Genomic DNA, 15,449 nt, shown 5'->3' with positions numbered 1-15,449 from the left:
CAAAACCACAAATTTCTGTGTTATCCAAAAAACAAATTGACATCTCTATAAAAATTTATAATAACATCAAATATTGAAGATAGTATTCTATCCTACCATTGTACCATCCTTTGTTGGGTAGTCATTAGCATATATGTTCAACATTGGTTGCCTACCCACAACTTGCACTTGTTAGATGAAAGGCATGAGGTTATTTGGAATTCCCTTAAGATCTTCACCAATCTGGCTACTTGGGTGAGCTCTAACTGGGACGAAGTAGCTTAATAAAATCATTCTCCGCTCTAGTTTTACCTTATAAATATCATGGGCTATGCCTTTAAGGAAGAGTTGAATAAATAGATGGAAAAGGCATTACTTTTTGTAACTACATGGTCCATCTAACCATTAATAACCAAATTATTTTAAGTGAAAAAGATGTAAGAATCTACTCAAAAAATACTAAAATTTATTAAAATAGCAATGACACTCAACAACTAAAAAATACAATATGGAGATATAACTATTGGTGCACACATCAAGTTGAACAACAAACCTTAGTGGATCCATAGGGATTCATTGCAAAAAGTTGGAAGTCTTCTACACAAGGAATCACCTTGGGTTGTCCATAAACTATAGTTGATGATGAAAAAACCATTTGATAAACATATTTGAGTAAAACATGATTATGCTTCAAGTTAAATTACTAAAACTAATTTATGAAATTAACATCTAGTAGTGTCATAACTCAGCATCATACCACATTGATACCCATGTCCTTGTATGCAATGGGCATACTAAAATGGATCACAATCATCCATAAATGAGTAGCAGACAACACCGATACACATATCCTTGTATGCATACTAAAATGGATCACAATAATCCCCAACTATCTTACTCACTTGCATCAGCTTCAATGAAAACATTTTATATATTGATCTGAGAGAAACATTGAACATATATGTTATCCTTCCTTATAATTTTCATTTTTTTTATCTATTGACCCATTTATTATGCCACTAGGGAGGAATTGGAAGCATCAAGATGATACACATCTTAATTAGAAAAAATAACAAAATATATTTTGAGATTCTACATCAAATTAAACATGCAACTTTCACACAATCAAAACATATGACAAATTTGCTTAAAATCAGGAATTTTTGTGCTTGTATGCTATGAAACACAAGTATTTTGAAAATCCATACCATTGCATATTTCATATCTGTAATCATAGTGAATCATGTATCACAAAAAATGATGCCATTTTAACCAAATGGATGACTTATTTAGATCTAGGTGAAACAATGTAAATTTTTAAAAATATTCTCAAGTCAAATTGGTTTTATAATGCCCTCTTTGAAAAATATTTGGGAACTGATTTATGTACTTGTAATAAATCATATAGAATATCACAATGATGATTTTATCAATTAAAATACCTCAAATAATGCCTTGATAACTCTACTATCATTCAAACTCGTGAAGTAGCTTGAGCTGGCACCACGAATAACCACCACAATAGCAAATTGTACGAGTCACTGCAGTTTATGGTTGCACAAGTTTATTAGTTATTTCAGAATTGTTTCTAAAGTTGATCCAATTCTTACAAGATAAGAAAGTATCTACTAAAAAAAGAAACTAAAAAATAAATCAGGAAAATCAAGGATATTTCAAATCCACATACTTCAGCCTTCAAGGAATCATATGTGAATAGAATTAAGAAATGGCCATGGGATCACCGTTGTCATCAATCTCCACTAATATGTACATCAAGTACTTTGAAAATAAGGTATTAGGATCCCTTCCACTAAAACTAGATCAAAGGGACTAATTCATAGATGTATGAATATTGAATACTCTCATGGAATGAAAATCCTAAATGAATTTCTGAATCATATCAACAAGAAAAATGAAACCATCCGATTCACGATGGAGGTGGAAAATAATAGGACCATTCCCTTCATTGACATTCTCATAAAAAATAATTAAGATGGATCCTTATTGGCTTATCCCATCAAGTTTACCAAAATAAAACCCATACCACTAGATACTTACATGTAGATTCTCCTCATTATCCAGTGTAAAACCAAGCTGCAACCAACACTCTAGTAATGAGACACTAGGATCTTTGAAGATGAGCACAAAGAAAGAACTACAACACTTGGAAAAGGTATTCAAAAGAAATGGTTATAGTGAGAGACAATATAACAACACTCTCCTAAAGGCAAGGATGATCCCCAAAGAAGGCAGGAAGAAGAGAATGTAATATCAAAAATAACATTTCCTTACATCAAGGGAGTGACATAAAATTACAGAAACTATGAAAAGGGGTAGCGCAAAAGTCACCATCTCCCCCCCAAATACCATACCAGGCAAGTTAGACTATGTAAAAGGCCTAATCAATAGTAAAATGTAGAAAGGAATCCACACTATAACATGTTCTTTTGGAAATATTTACATTGCAGAAACCGGTAGGTATATGCAAAATAAAATTAAGGAGCACTTGCTGATATAATTTGATAACTCTACTATAATGCCTCTACATTGGCATAATTCTATAATATACATAATTATAAATATCATTAACAGTTGCAAGGTTTAGAATTACCTTTTTTCAACCATATTTGGCCATAATATCATATAGATTTGAAGTGCCAACTAGATTGTTCTTATAATAATGTAATGGAATTGCTACACTTTCACCAACAACCTTCAATCCAACAAAATGTATCATGACATCAAATCTACACCATGACAAAGCAAAGCTTCTAATTAGATTAAATAATTTACTACTCGTAAGGGTTCTAGTGCAAGAAATGGAAGGATAGTACACAAAAGCAAGAACAAAGAACCAATGATCAACAACTCAACCATCAGAATAAGTAGTCTAAAGATAGATAATATTTGGCAGTCTGCAACTATCTCTAATTTATATATGGTGCTAATCAACATACTGAATTGTAGATGATGAAACACAAATTATGACCTAAGCAATCTTGAAACAAAATATAGCTATAGATGTAATAAAAAAGAAGGGAATAAAAATGGAATATGTAAGGAATGATTCAGAATATTTTATACCCAATAAAAACATCAAAATAATAGTAATAAACATATAAAATTTGATTCAGTATCTAGAATACAGAATGTAACATGAATAACCAAATATACTACTTACTTGGCCAATGCAAAAACCTTCTCTATATCCTCTTTGCTGCAAATATCTCCCTGCAATCATAAGTACAATTCACTTTGATTATTCATGTCATTTATAGTACCATTTTTTCTATCATTACACCCTAACCAAAGTTTAATATATATTCAAAGATATAAGTGATTCTTCTAAAAAAACATAATACAACTAATTTACAGAGGAGACTTCACTGTTTCAAATGACATACAAATTGAAGGTTTGTTGTCCATGATGATGGATGTAATGTCCTCTCGAAATATCAAACATTTTACAAAATTTACACACAGTTCAATATCTAGAATTCAAGCATCATGGTTTTTTGTTGAAATAAATGCAATCCAAAGGAGGTGAAAGGTACAACTAGTTAAAATGATCTATCTAAAAAATGAATCTTCCCAAAAACCATAGTAAGACAAGCCTTAACAATTTAAGAGTAAGTATATATTTTAAGAAAATATGAAAGATAGGTCAGATCATCTAAGGAATTATGCTCTATCACCATGCTTACCAATTTGTTTTGTTGAAGTTAAACAATCCTCAGATTTCAAAGCCTACAATTGAAATCATAGTGTTTTAGAGTTTTATAGGAATTTGTTATTTTAACATGATTTTTTTTGGGTTATATAAAAGTAAATTAAAATAAAATAAAAAATTGATACCTTCGTGTGCCATACATTCTTGTCAATGCTCCCAATAAATTCTTCCTTGTTTTTTTTGCTAAAGCGACTGTAATTTGTGTCCCTAAACAGCAATGGAAGTTGAAATTTTATCCCTAAATCAATACAGTCTGTGCCTTTTCCTGAAGCAATGCAGTTTGTTCCTGTGATTGAAACGCATGTCACTACTTAAAACCTAGAGATTTGAACAATTCCCTATGGACGTGCTTAAAACTAAATCAACCTGTCAGAACATTGATTTGTGTGGCATTGGAAAAACTACTGTAGTACGGGAACTCCACAAAATAAAAAAATTAAACTTATAATTTTTAAACTCTCTACCAAATTTTGGGTAAAATAACTGTTTCCTCCTACACCAATTAAACCTAGCATTGAATTGTTCGAAGCATTCATTTCCCTATATTAGCTAGAAAGAGATAGTAGTAGAGTGCAATGAATGTGCCATTATTGGTTCAATTCATATCTAAGGAAAATTATCAGGACTTGTCATAATTAAATATTGATTACCAACCAATCCTCAACCCGATGTTAACTACTTCCTTCACTTGTCATCCCTGAGTCATAGTTTTATCCATGGCACATTTCGACAATGGCTCACTATATTATTCTTATTACCGGGGCCACGTGAATATCATTACATGCAGAGAAAGAGGACCCACATGTTGATTTTGTTGTTGCTGGTTCAATCTGTGAGCATGACACCCTCAAATCTAAAACACTTTAAACCCCAACCATGGATCCTTTGTCTTAATAATCTTATCCATCCACCCATATTACAAACAAAAACTTGTAGGTTCAATGCACTAAATCCAATGGAGATGGTACTTTCATCTTTTGAAAGAAAATAACATACATCTACATGAATACATAATACATAGATGTTTTTTAAGGAGATTGTAGTTTCCAACTTCCAAAAGAAAACAATATTCATTTATCTAAATATATAGATGGTTTTTAAAGGAAATAAATAGTTAGTTGTGTATATCTAGCTCGAGTGGTTCAATCTCCAAAAACATGTGATATTAGATATTTGACACGTGATATTATCATCACAATTTTCATCTAAAATATGTTAGAGATGATGTTTGAAACTAAATTTAAAGAGTCAGTTTTTATGGGTCTCTACTATAATTTAATTGTAGGAATGTGCATATGTGCCCTTTTCAGAGGATTAAAAATTTGGGATTGAACCATGCCAAGGTACTTCGATTTAAATCTTTTTCCAATGATTCATGCTATAAAAAATGAGTCAAAATTGTTCATTTTGATTTTACTGATGGCTTCACAAATAATAAATCTGTAGAGTATACAGATCATGTTGTTTCAATCCTTGAAATTCTCATTGGATTCCAATCAAAAATTTCAGTGAGCCCTTCCATGGAAAACAACCAGTGTGATGTGGACATTAATGACAGGTAAATTCTAGGTCTACCACTTGAAAGTCACAATCTTACATGGATTTATGGTTTTGTGTAAATGTAGAAAACCATAGGCTTGTGAAATTTAGAGTGCCCACACTGCAGTACAAGAATGCATGGGATTTTACACGACATGATTTGGTGTCTAGTCCTATGGAGCTTGCTTACATTGCATTACATGCACTATATTTGAAAACTTGTCTACACCACCTCTGTGAAAAATATCTGCATTCCTTTAGTTGGAAATCGAAAGCATTTAATTTCAATGAAATCCTTTTCTGGAATACTTTCTGACACAACTGTCTCAAGGTTTATCCATTTTTCTACTGGTGTGTGAATATACATAGAGAGGATGGATGAGGTTGAGCAGTGCATGGAAAACATCCTAGTCCTAATTATTCTGGATAGGAAGGTGAGTCACTTGAAAAAGAAGCAGAGTTAAGATGAAAACTTGACCCAAAACAAAATCCAGTAAATGGGTATGATTTACTAGTGGCATTTGAAAGGGAAATAATAGGATCTGAAGAGAATGATTTTTTCCCTTTATATGTATATCGAAACTAAAAAATTAGGACTAGGTAATGAACTCTGTTTAGACTGATATGCATATGAAATTGTAGTGATAACTTGATGATATTCCTTGTCATTAAAATGCAAAGGTATTGTAAATGGTTGAAAGGCATCTCTAGCAGAAAAACAAGATGATGAATTTAATAACTCGACCTTCATTCTCAGGTCAGCTACAGGCTGGGAAGATGAGCTGAAATTATAAGGCATCAATTCATCTCCACCATAATCAAAAGTGGGCCCATCATTCAATTCAAAATATATCAAAATAAATGAATCTCCAAGCGATGATGCATTGGTGTCAGTGTTCAAATTCAATAAAAAAAATTCAACATTGATACCAAGAGGCATTTTGATCAGTTCATTCTCCGCACTATAATCAATTCAATTCAATTTTAAATACAACTTCAAAGGACTACAAGGTCTAGTAGGAGCAAAAGGTTCAATGATTGAAGATATAAAATCATTTTCGCTCATATCTCTGCATCCAAAGCTTGTTGATGGTTCACATATTTGAGAAGATAAATGTGATATTATTACCCCATCTTCAGATGTTTTCTCATAATCCACCAAGAGATCAATAACTAATGAATCTCTATTTCCTTTTCCAATTGAATTAAATGCATCAGAATATCAAATTGGTATGTTGGAGACAGGATATTGCAGACCAATTATTTCTCTAGGTTCTGCTGGTCCAAAAGCACTTGTGTAAGGCACAACTGATAAATGAGATGCTCATGTGGATAGTGTTGCGTCATAATGACCTACTTCATCCAGTTCAATAGATTCATTTAAGTCAAAAGCAGGTATTTATGATGAATCATTGCTTCCATCATACTTTGATAGAGGAATGGTCATTGCCATAATTTGGTTAAAAGAATGCAGTTCATCTCACCACACACTCTGTGCTGTTGTTTTCAAACAGAATTCTTGATGTTCTACAAATGTTGAAGATACAACTGTAATGCTTTTTGGACCTTCATAACCAATATTAGAAGATACCTCTGAAAGCTCATTATGTTTGATTTGAACTTTCCTTTCAATTTCAAAAATATCAATAATAGTAAGATATCCCATCTCTGTAGTAACATTTTTGTTGTCATAACTAGTAGTCACACTGATTCCTTTATTTTCTACTTCTCTAGATGCCACAGTATGCTCTAGTTCCATGCACTCTCTTTTTTTGATCAGATTTTCCTAACTATCATCCTTATATGTGATGCTCCTGGCAATAGGAAGATGTTCATTACCTTTGTGTTCACCCTTCCCTTGGTCTTCATGTTCAAGTCCATAGGTAGAATGATGTTCCTTGGCATCAAGCACGTCAGTACTTTTATTTTGTTCATAAGACACACTTATATCCTCTACATCTTTATCAGGCAACTTATTATATCCAGAGTGCTTGTCATGGTCTTTTTCTTTTGCCAACCTTGTTTTCCACTTGATGTGTAATTTGCACAAAATTGTTGTAAAAAAGGCCTGAATGACAATTATTTGGCTCTCTAACATCAGAATCGAATGCTCCCTAACATTAGAATTGAATGCCCCTGTGCATGGAACATATCCTTAACTTGGCTTTTCTTGGTTTTCATTTCCAACCTCTTTTTCATTTTCCAAGCATTGTTCACTCCTTCCTTGGTTGTCTCCTTGTACACTAATGCCCCTGACATGTACCTTTTCTTGTTGTAAATTAATTGCATCCTGTATTTGGTGTCCACCAAGTCCCTCTTTTTCGTCTCTTCTCTTTAGTTCAGATTGTTTTTCAGTCTGAATCCAATCCATCTTTTCCTCTAATGTACATTTCTCCAACATCATAACAAAACTCATTCCTTGGTTATTCCCCACCCCTGTTTGAACATGAGTGGTCTTGTATTATGTCTTCAATAAGGCCCTTTATACCATCCCCTACCATAGCAACATTTCCAGTTTCCAAAGCCCTCATAGAGGAATTCAAAGCATCCTCCTTTTTACCAGTAAATTCCACATTTTAAAATGTATCCAAGTTGGTTCTAGAAGCATCTTGATGATCCATGGAATAGTGATAATTCTTGTCTTTCTTCATATTCAACACATTTTGACCTACTACATCATCACTTTGAGGTGAATTGAGTTTGGATCCATAACCTGATAAACCATCATGGCCTAAATTCTCTCATGTTCTCATGAAAGTTGTTACAGAATTGCCTACGACATTTGCATTCTCATCTTTTGAGATTTCAGTCACAACTATGCTTGCCAGTAAATTCATCCCACATTCATCCATGCTACTGTTTTTTCTTGAGAATGGATAGAGAAGCCTTCACTAGTACCTTCTGATTTCTCACTAGGTTCACAGTATTTTCTTCTTTCTATCTCAATGGTCCCCTCTGCCAAGTCTTTCTTTCACTCTTCCATTTCATCAAGGTTTGAAGATAAAATTTGAGCTGTATTGCACATTTCCAACATTTTTTCACTATTTTCACCATTAATGCTACACTCACCAATAGGTATAGCACTTACGGATTTGGTTTTATTTATCTAGCAATCTTATATATTAACCTTTGGATAGGAATTAACATAAAAAATAACATTCTATTCTTTTATCTTCCCATAGTGCACATCCTGTTTTTCTTTCTATCAAGGAGAAAGCCCATGGTTCCCAAGAATTTCTTTATCTACATTCAATCCACAATTTACACTTCTAGTAGAGCTTCGGGATGGGTTAGAAAGTTTTAGTATCAAGTATCAACCTCTGAATGCTATCTCGTCCAACAATATTTATTCCCTTGTCAGATAATTTTCCAAAGTGTGAGTCTTTCTCACCTGATGTATTTCACTACATAATTATGCTTTCCCAACCATGGATTCTTCATGGCTCCCTGATAGAAGTGAACTCTGGACACCTTTTATTGAAATCTTACATGGTGAACTAGAAAAGAGGACTTCTTACTAACTAAACATAACATAGAACTTTGAGTATCTTCTTTTTTTAACTGGACTAGCAACTTTTACAAGTATATAATGAATTAAATACAAAATTTCCTCTTAACTGTAAAATCAAGCAGCAAATTTCCTTTGTTATTTATCAAAAACGAATTGTTGAAACATGAAAAAATTGATCTGTTCATTTCAAACATTCAAGGGACCTAGGATCAACTATATCATTAAAACAATAACATAAGAAAAAAACAACAAAAAAGAATGACAAGATGTGGTGAAGTTTCAGTGCCTTTACGAGATTGTTGTATTGCAATCATATCAGCTGAAGCAATCAGTAGAAACCATACACAGTGGCACAAGAGTTGTGTCCCATCTTTGCCCATGGAATCTTGTTTTCCCCATGCAAAAGGAAAAAATAGATATTCCCTTAGTCCACTATAACATAAAGTTGCATTCTTCACCCATGTTTCTTTCTAATATTTTTTCAACAACACCTTTAATGTCATTTGCAAATCAAGAACTAAATACAATTACAATTATATTAAAGTTTGACTTGTTTAGGATGTAGAAGTACTCAAATATAGAGTAATCGAGTACAAACTGAAAACATATTTATAATAATAAGGTGCACGAGGCTTCATTACACTTTTAAACTTGAAGAATATAGAGAATAAATCAAAAGTTCCTAAATTCACAAACCATGCCAGTTTATTATGAACTATCAACTCAATTAGAAAATTGGAAATTTCTGGAGAGGGAATGAGTGCAATTTAATGCCACATGACAATAGCCATCCAACACTTCCCTCTGATTTTATTAGAGGAAAATTGATGCATAACAAATTCTAAAGAGACACACAATTTATTTATTTATAAATAATGGAATTCCGCTGATGAAATTTGAAATAAACTCATAGTATTACAATCTCCTTGAAAAATGAAATGACAAGGTAATCCTTGATAATTGATTTCAAATCCATTAGATGAACTTGCAATTTTCTTTTATGAAAATTCATTTAGCATACCAGGATCCATATGTTGAGAATGCCAACCTTTTCTTTTGTGACAACAAAATACTTCATAGTAGTAGCAGGTAGCTACAACATCTTCCTTGCTAAACATAGACACCTAGTTGTTTTCTTTGCATTTCCAAACATGTCTTGAAGTAAAGAATATTTTCTCAAAGGATTTTATCCCCATTAGGAGATCCTTTTCAAAGAACACTAGAAATATCTCCCACATCAAGCCTCTTAACCATGTCCCTCACTTCACTTCTTTCACTATCATACTACCTTTGTGCAACAACCATAGCCTCAACCTCTGCCATGGAGTCCTCCCTGTTTTCTAGAATGTCAATGCTTCAGACAACTTCTTAAAGACCACTCATCAGTGCACCACCAACAATATCTGGATTCTCTTTACATGTTTCCTCCCCAGCAAAGAATAAACAATTTTCTACATGCCTACTGGTGGGCTCCAGTATTGTAGCAATAATGCTACAACTCCTCGAACTCCCTTCTTTAATTTTGTCAACCCGGTAGTTCGTAACAAACTTGGAAGCGACGGTGTTGTATGCACAAGTACTAGCTCTTGCCGCAGCTGTCACTTGGTTAGCTGGCACAAGTCCGCTAGGGGCTCAAGCCAACTTCTATGATCTCTTAGAAGAAGCTTTTTAACTGATGGACGAAAGATAACTCAAAGGAAGCTAATCTACTTGCGGAAAGAAACTGAAAGCCAAAAAGAAATACAAACCCTAGCAAACCCTAGCAAACCCTAATTCTACCAACTAGTCCCGCTGATGCAAAAATGAGAATGCAAACTACGAGAAGAGATGCCATTACTTCTAGGAAGGTAAAATGCATGTGTCTAAGTTATCACTATATGAAGACAACATCTTTTTGTATTTTTGATTAAGTTATTAGGATTATCATGCATGTGCTTTTAACTAGTTTTCCACGGTGCAGAGATGGATCAAGGAGGAGAAATGCTTGGAAAAGGTTGGGATGGTACAGAGAGGGTCTAAGGGATCCCTAACATTCTTTTCGAGAGTTTCACAAAGTCCGGATGCTATGCAACCGAGGTTATGGACTTCTACAGGAAGTTTGCAGGGGTTTCTACAGGATGTTCTGTAATTCTTCTACAGGATGTTTCGAAATGGGATTTTGGAGCATGGATGGAGGGAAAAAGATGGAGGAATGAGTATGGAGGTGAAATAGGGGTGTGAAGAGGTCTAGGACTTGGTGGATGAGGCTAAGGAGCGATTGGATTTGTTCAAGGATGGATGAAGCGATGTTGCACAAGAAGATGAGAATCATGGCAAAGTAAGCGAATGAGGTAAATGTAAGGTAAGGGTTCTGAGTGAAGGATGAAACAGGTAGGTTGGATGGGGTATGTGCAGGTAAGGAAGGGTAATAGGTACTCTGCAAGTGGTTTTTCAAACTGAACAAACAAAGACATGCAAGAAAACAAAGATCTAGTTATAAAACCTATGACCTAGTTACTTCACTGTAATCTGACCTAACAGCAAAAGGAAATGAACAGAAGTTTATTTGCAGTGAAACCATGTGAAACAACTATGAAACTAAGTGATCATAAACCTAAGCATGCATCCAAACTGATATCAAGTTCCACGAATGAGATTCAAACACTAATGATTGCATGGTGAAGCAAAGAAAGTGTTTTTGTTTGGGACAACATGGTTACTTCAACTCTAGCCCCTGATCCGATAAGGAAGAGGTGAAACCAAAAGCGTTTGCTGACCCTTTTTTGGAGCTTTTTCCTGTTATTATCCTACCAATATATTCTAAACATAAACAACTACTTTAACCATCAAATGAAATCTAAGTAACGAAGCAAGACTTAAATTTAAAGAGCAGATTTTATTTTAAGAACGCAGCAAACACACATAAAGATAAACAAAGGAGGTACTGGGCGCTTGAGATGGGCCCAACCCCAAGAGCTACAGCCTGCAAAGAGAGATTTAGAGCTGGTGCAAAGATGGATTCATCTTTATTGATCAAGAAATGAAGAGTTACATCAAAACTGTCCACAAGAAGGACTTGAAAATGAGCTGAAAGCAAAGCTAATCTATTGCATAAAAATCGAACTACAAACTAGCTAACTAATGGCTGCAAAATGACTAACCACTAGCTACTATCTACTGGCTAACTAGCTAACATCCACTGGCTAACAAAATGGCTAACTGGCTAACCCAAATGAGGCCCTAAGCCTTCTTATTTATACAAATTGAGGACCCAACAGTCCTCCTAAACTTTAGGGACTCGGCTGCCCAAGACTTGTAGTTAACAACAGTCCTACTTGACTTGCTTGGCTGCCCTTGTGTTGATTGATTCGGTGGCCCTTGAACTCCGAGCTGATGGTGGAGAATTCGAGGTAAGGGCCCATAAATGAAGGGGACACCTTCCTACAAATCCTCTAGCTTGTTCTCCCACGAATTTGGCTGCCAAGTGCTCATTAAGACCTTCAATTTTGTCTCCAAGTTGACCAAAAAGGCTACACAAAGCACCCATTAGACTTGTTGGCATAATGACTAACCATATTCACTCTATTAACATAAATATAATAAAAAACATGCAATAAACTAATGAGAATGGTGGATTAAGTCAAATTAGGAGGTTGAATGAGCCCAAATAATTGTCCATTTTTTGGGGCTCATCATCACCCCCCTACTGAAAGTGTTGCTCATCCTCTGAGCAACCAATCTCTCTCCTCGTCTTTGATGGCCCTGGTGGCTTCTTTGGCTAACATCTCGACTGATTTCTCCTTTGGCTTCCCTCTTTTCAAACTTCCTGTAGAAACAGTTCGCTGGCTTCCTGTAGAAACAGTCTGCTAGCTTCCTGTAGAAACAGTCTGCTAACTTCCTGTAGAAACAGTCTGCTAACAGTTCTCTATCTTCCTGTAGAAACAGTCGGCACTGTCTTAGCCTGCTTGTCCTCTCTCTGCTGTTCATTAGATGTTTCCTTGTCTGCTGGAGGCCCTTCTTGCTGCTGTTGTTCTCCCAAAATGGAGGGCCTATCTTCGTTATGACTTCCCTATAGCTGTAACTACTATTTCAGCAGCTCATTCTCCTCTTGTACTTTGTCTCTTTCAGCTTAGCCAGAGTTTCCTGTAGAACCATCTCAGCTTCTTGTAGAGCTGTCTTTGAGTCCATCCTTTCAATCCTTTCTCTCCAGGTGGATGTTTTCGGGCTTCGTCGTTCATAGGTGATGGATATCTTTGGGGGAGACTCCTCCTTTTGTTTAGTTGTGGCGTCCTCAATGATAATTGGCTCTTTTGACTGTGGTTGGGGTCTGCCCACTTTTATCCGTGTGCTCCTTCTTGCTTTAAAGTACATGGATGTTCCCCTTTTTCGCCTCCCTTTTTGCTTTGGAGATGTGCTTAGGGCAGCAAGCACAGTTGCTGCCTCCCTAGCCAATATCTCGGGTGATTTCTCCTCTTGCTGCTCTTTTTCCCCGCTTCCTGTAGAAATCCCTGTGCCTGTTTCTGCCTGTTTTGCTGACTGTGTTTTCTCCTTTTGTTTTTGTGTGGTTTCTTTGGCTGTGACACTCTTCAGTTGGACTTTCTCGGCCTTCTTTGTTCTGCGCTGCATCCTCTTTTCCCTTGGTGTTTTTGCTGTTGTTTCTTCCCCTGTTTTAGGCTTAGCAATCTGGCCCATTTCTCCTTTTCCTCTTTGTTCTTGCTGTGCCTGGATGTCTTGCGGTTTTTCACCATCGATTTTCTCACCTTTTTCAATGTGTTCTTCTTCCTCACTGCTGGATGGGGTGATATCTTTGGCCAAACTCTGATATTGTCATCCCTAGACATGTTTTGGAAGATTTCCCATGATATGGGGACAATGTAGGTGTGTAGGGCATCTTCTACTAATAATTTGATGAGCCCATGATGGGTCATCTGGTCTGGAATCCCTTCATTCATTTTTGTCCCACATTCAACCAGTGACTGAATAGGGAATGCTGGTTTCAAGACTGCTGTGACTCAGCTCTCAGCGATCTGGTTATGAAAGGAAGAGTTTTTCTTCTACAGACAGAGGACAGAGACCAAGTTTTCTTCTCAGGGCACATTCAGATATGCAAATTTTAAAATTTTCATCCACAGGCTGGCTCTCACAGCTGCATATGCCTTCCTTATAAGAGAATTTTAGAAACAGGAAACGTGGAGAAGAATCTTGATGCAGACACAACTGAGAAACTCAGTGCAACACACAGGCAAACTTTCTATTTCCAATACACAGGCAGATTTTCACTGATTGTCCAATCCGATGCCATGTTTAATTCACCACCTTGCACAAACAAACCATGCATAGAGGAGTTTTTTTTCGAGCCTACCTCGTCTGGAGCTCCAAATTCAACGAAAATTCTGGGTTTTCCTTCCGCAGAGCTGTTCTCTGCCTTTCCTGTAGACGCCTTCCTGTAGGCGGCTCTCGTTTCCTGTAGAACGAAACAGTGCTCCCTGTAGAATGCCGATAAGCAGGAGGGTTCTAAAAAATGGCTGAGAAAGATTGGTTTGCTACTATGGAGGTGGTATGGAGCTTGTTGCAGCTGCAAGGACGATGATAAACTGGAAACAACGAAGGTGAGAGTTTGATTGGTTGTTTATGGAGACTTCCGTTGATGGAGGGTGAGCTGGCCAAGTGCACGTTGGCCCCATGCAGACCGTTTAAACAACCACCACTAATCACGTCCATCACGTTCACTAGACTGTTTGTTCTCTGCCTGTAATCACGTCCATCAATCACGCTGGAGTTTTACTACCTGTTTCCAGTTTTCTTCCTGAGATGGCTGAGCACACGTGTCGTAGTCACCCACCGAGCGCTGTTTGAACTGGATGAGGGTGGCCAGTTAGCTGGCCACCGATTTTTTTAATCACAACCATCTCATTGTTCACGCAGTTCTCAAATTACATTCATGCAACACAGGAATTAGTTTCAGTCACATACCTGGAAGTCGAACGGCTGCTTGTGAAGCTTTTTGCTACTGCATGCTCTGATTCTGCTGCTGCATGCTTGGATCCTTTGATTGCATGAGGGCTTGGCTGATGGTTTTTGATTGCTTTTCCTTGTGCAGGTGTCCTCTGGCCAGATCTGAGCTGCATGCAATTGTTTCCACGTTCAGATCTGCACCTTCAAGCTGCTGCTGCTGCATGGTCACAAAACCAGAACGTGTTTTCGCCATTGCTCTCAAACGGTAAACCGGATTGATCTGAAACTCGGTGAGCATGTTCCTATCATCATTATGCATCTCCCATAGCAAAATCGTGATCAATGGATGCACGGATTTTGAGAAAAATGGAAAATGGCTGAAGATTTCAGAGATCGATTTCTCGGAAACCGTGCATCGGAATCGGCTGAAACTACTTGGGTTGGTTACCATCACTCATATGCATATCCCCATGAAATAGGTTTTGAAACAGATGCACGGATATGGAGAAAATGTAAAAATGGCTGATGGTGATGGAGGATGATTCCTTGGAAACCGTGCACCGGAACGGCATGAAACTGCTCAGGCATGTTGTCATCACCCTTGTACAATTCCCCATAAAACGGTTTGACAAATGGATGCATGGTCTTCAAGTTATGGCAAAAACAAATTTTGTTCTATGTCTTTTTGCTTCAAGGCTTTTTGCAAGTGGTTGCATGGAAGGAAAAACCGAGCTTGGGCTGTGATGCAGGTATGGA

The 15,449-nt window shown here is 36.3% G+C and overlaps 1 pseudogene; it reads right to left on the bottom strand.

Annotated features, from left to right (window-relative positions):
• Positions 1 to 15,449, bottom strand: part of LOC149208711 (lysine-specific histone demethylase 1 homolog 3-like) — a 46,220-nt pseudogene that overhangs the window by 12,400 nt on the left and 18,371 nt on the right.

The sequence above is a fragment of the Pinus tabuliformis genome, chromosome 1_2 (assembly GCF_031772625.1).
Source record: "Pinus tabuliformis cultivar Carrire ecotype Pingquan chromosome 1_2, CPIR1, whole genome shotgun sequence".
Taxonomy (NCBI): Eukaryota; Viridiplantae; Streptophyta; class Pinopsida; order Pinales; family Pinaceae; genus Pinus; species Pinus tabuliformis.
Note: the sequence above shows the minus strand (reverse complement) of the source record. Positions and strands in the feature narration are given on the sequence as shown.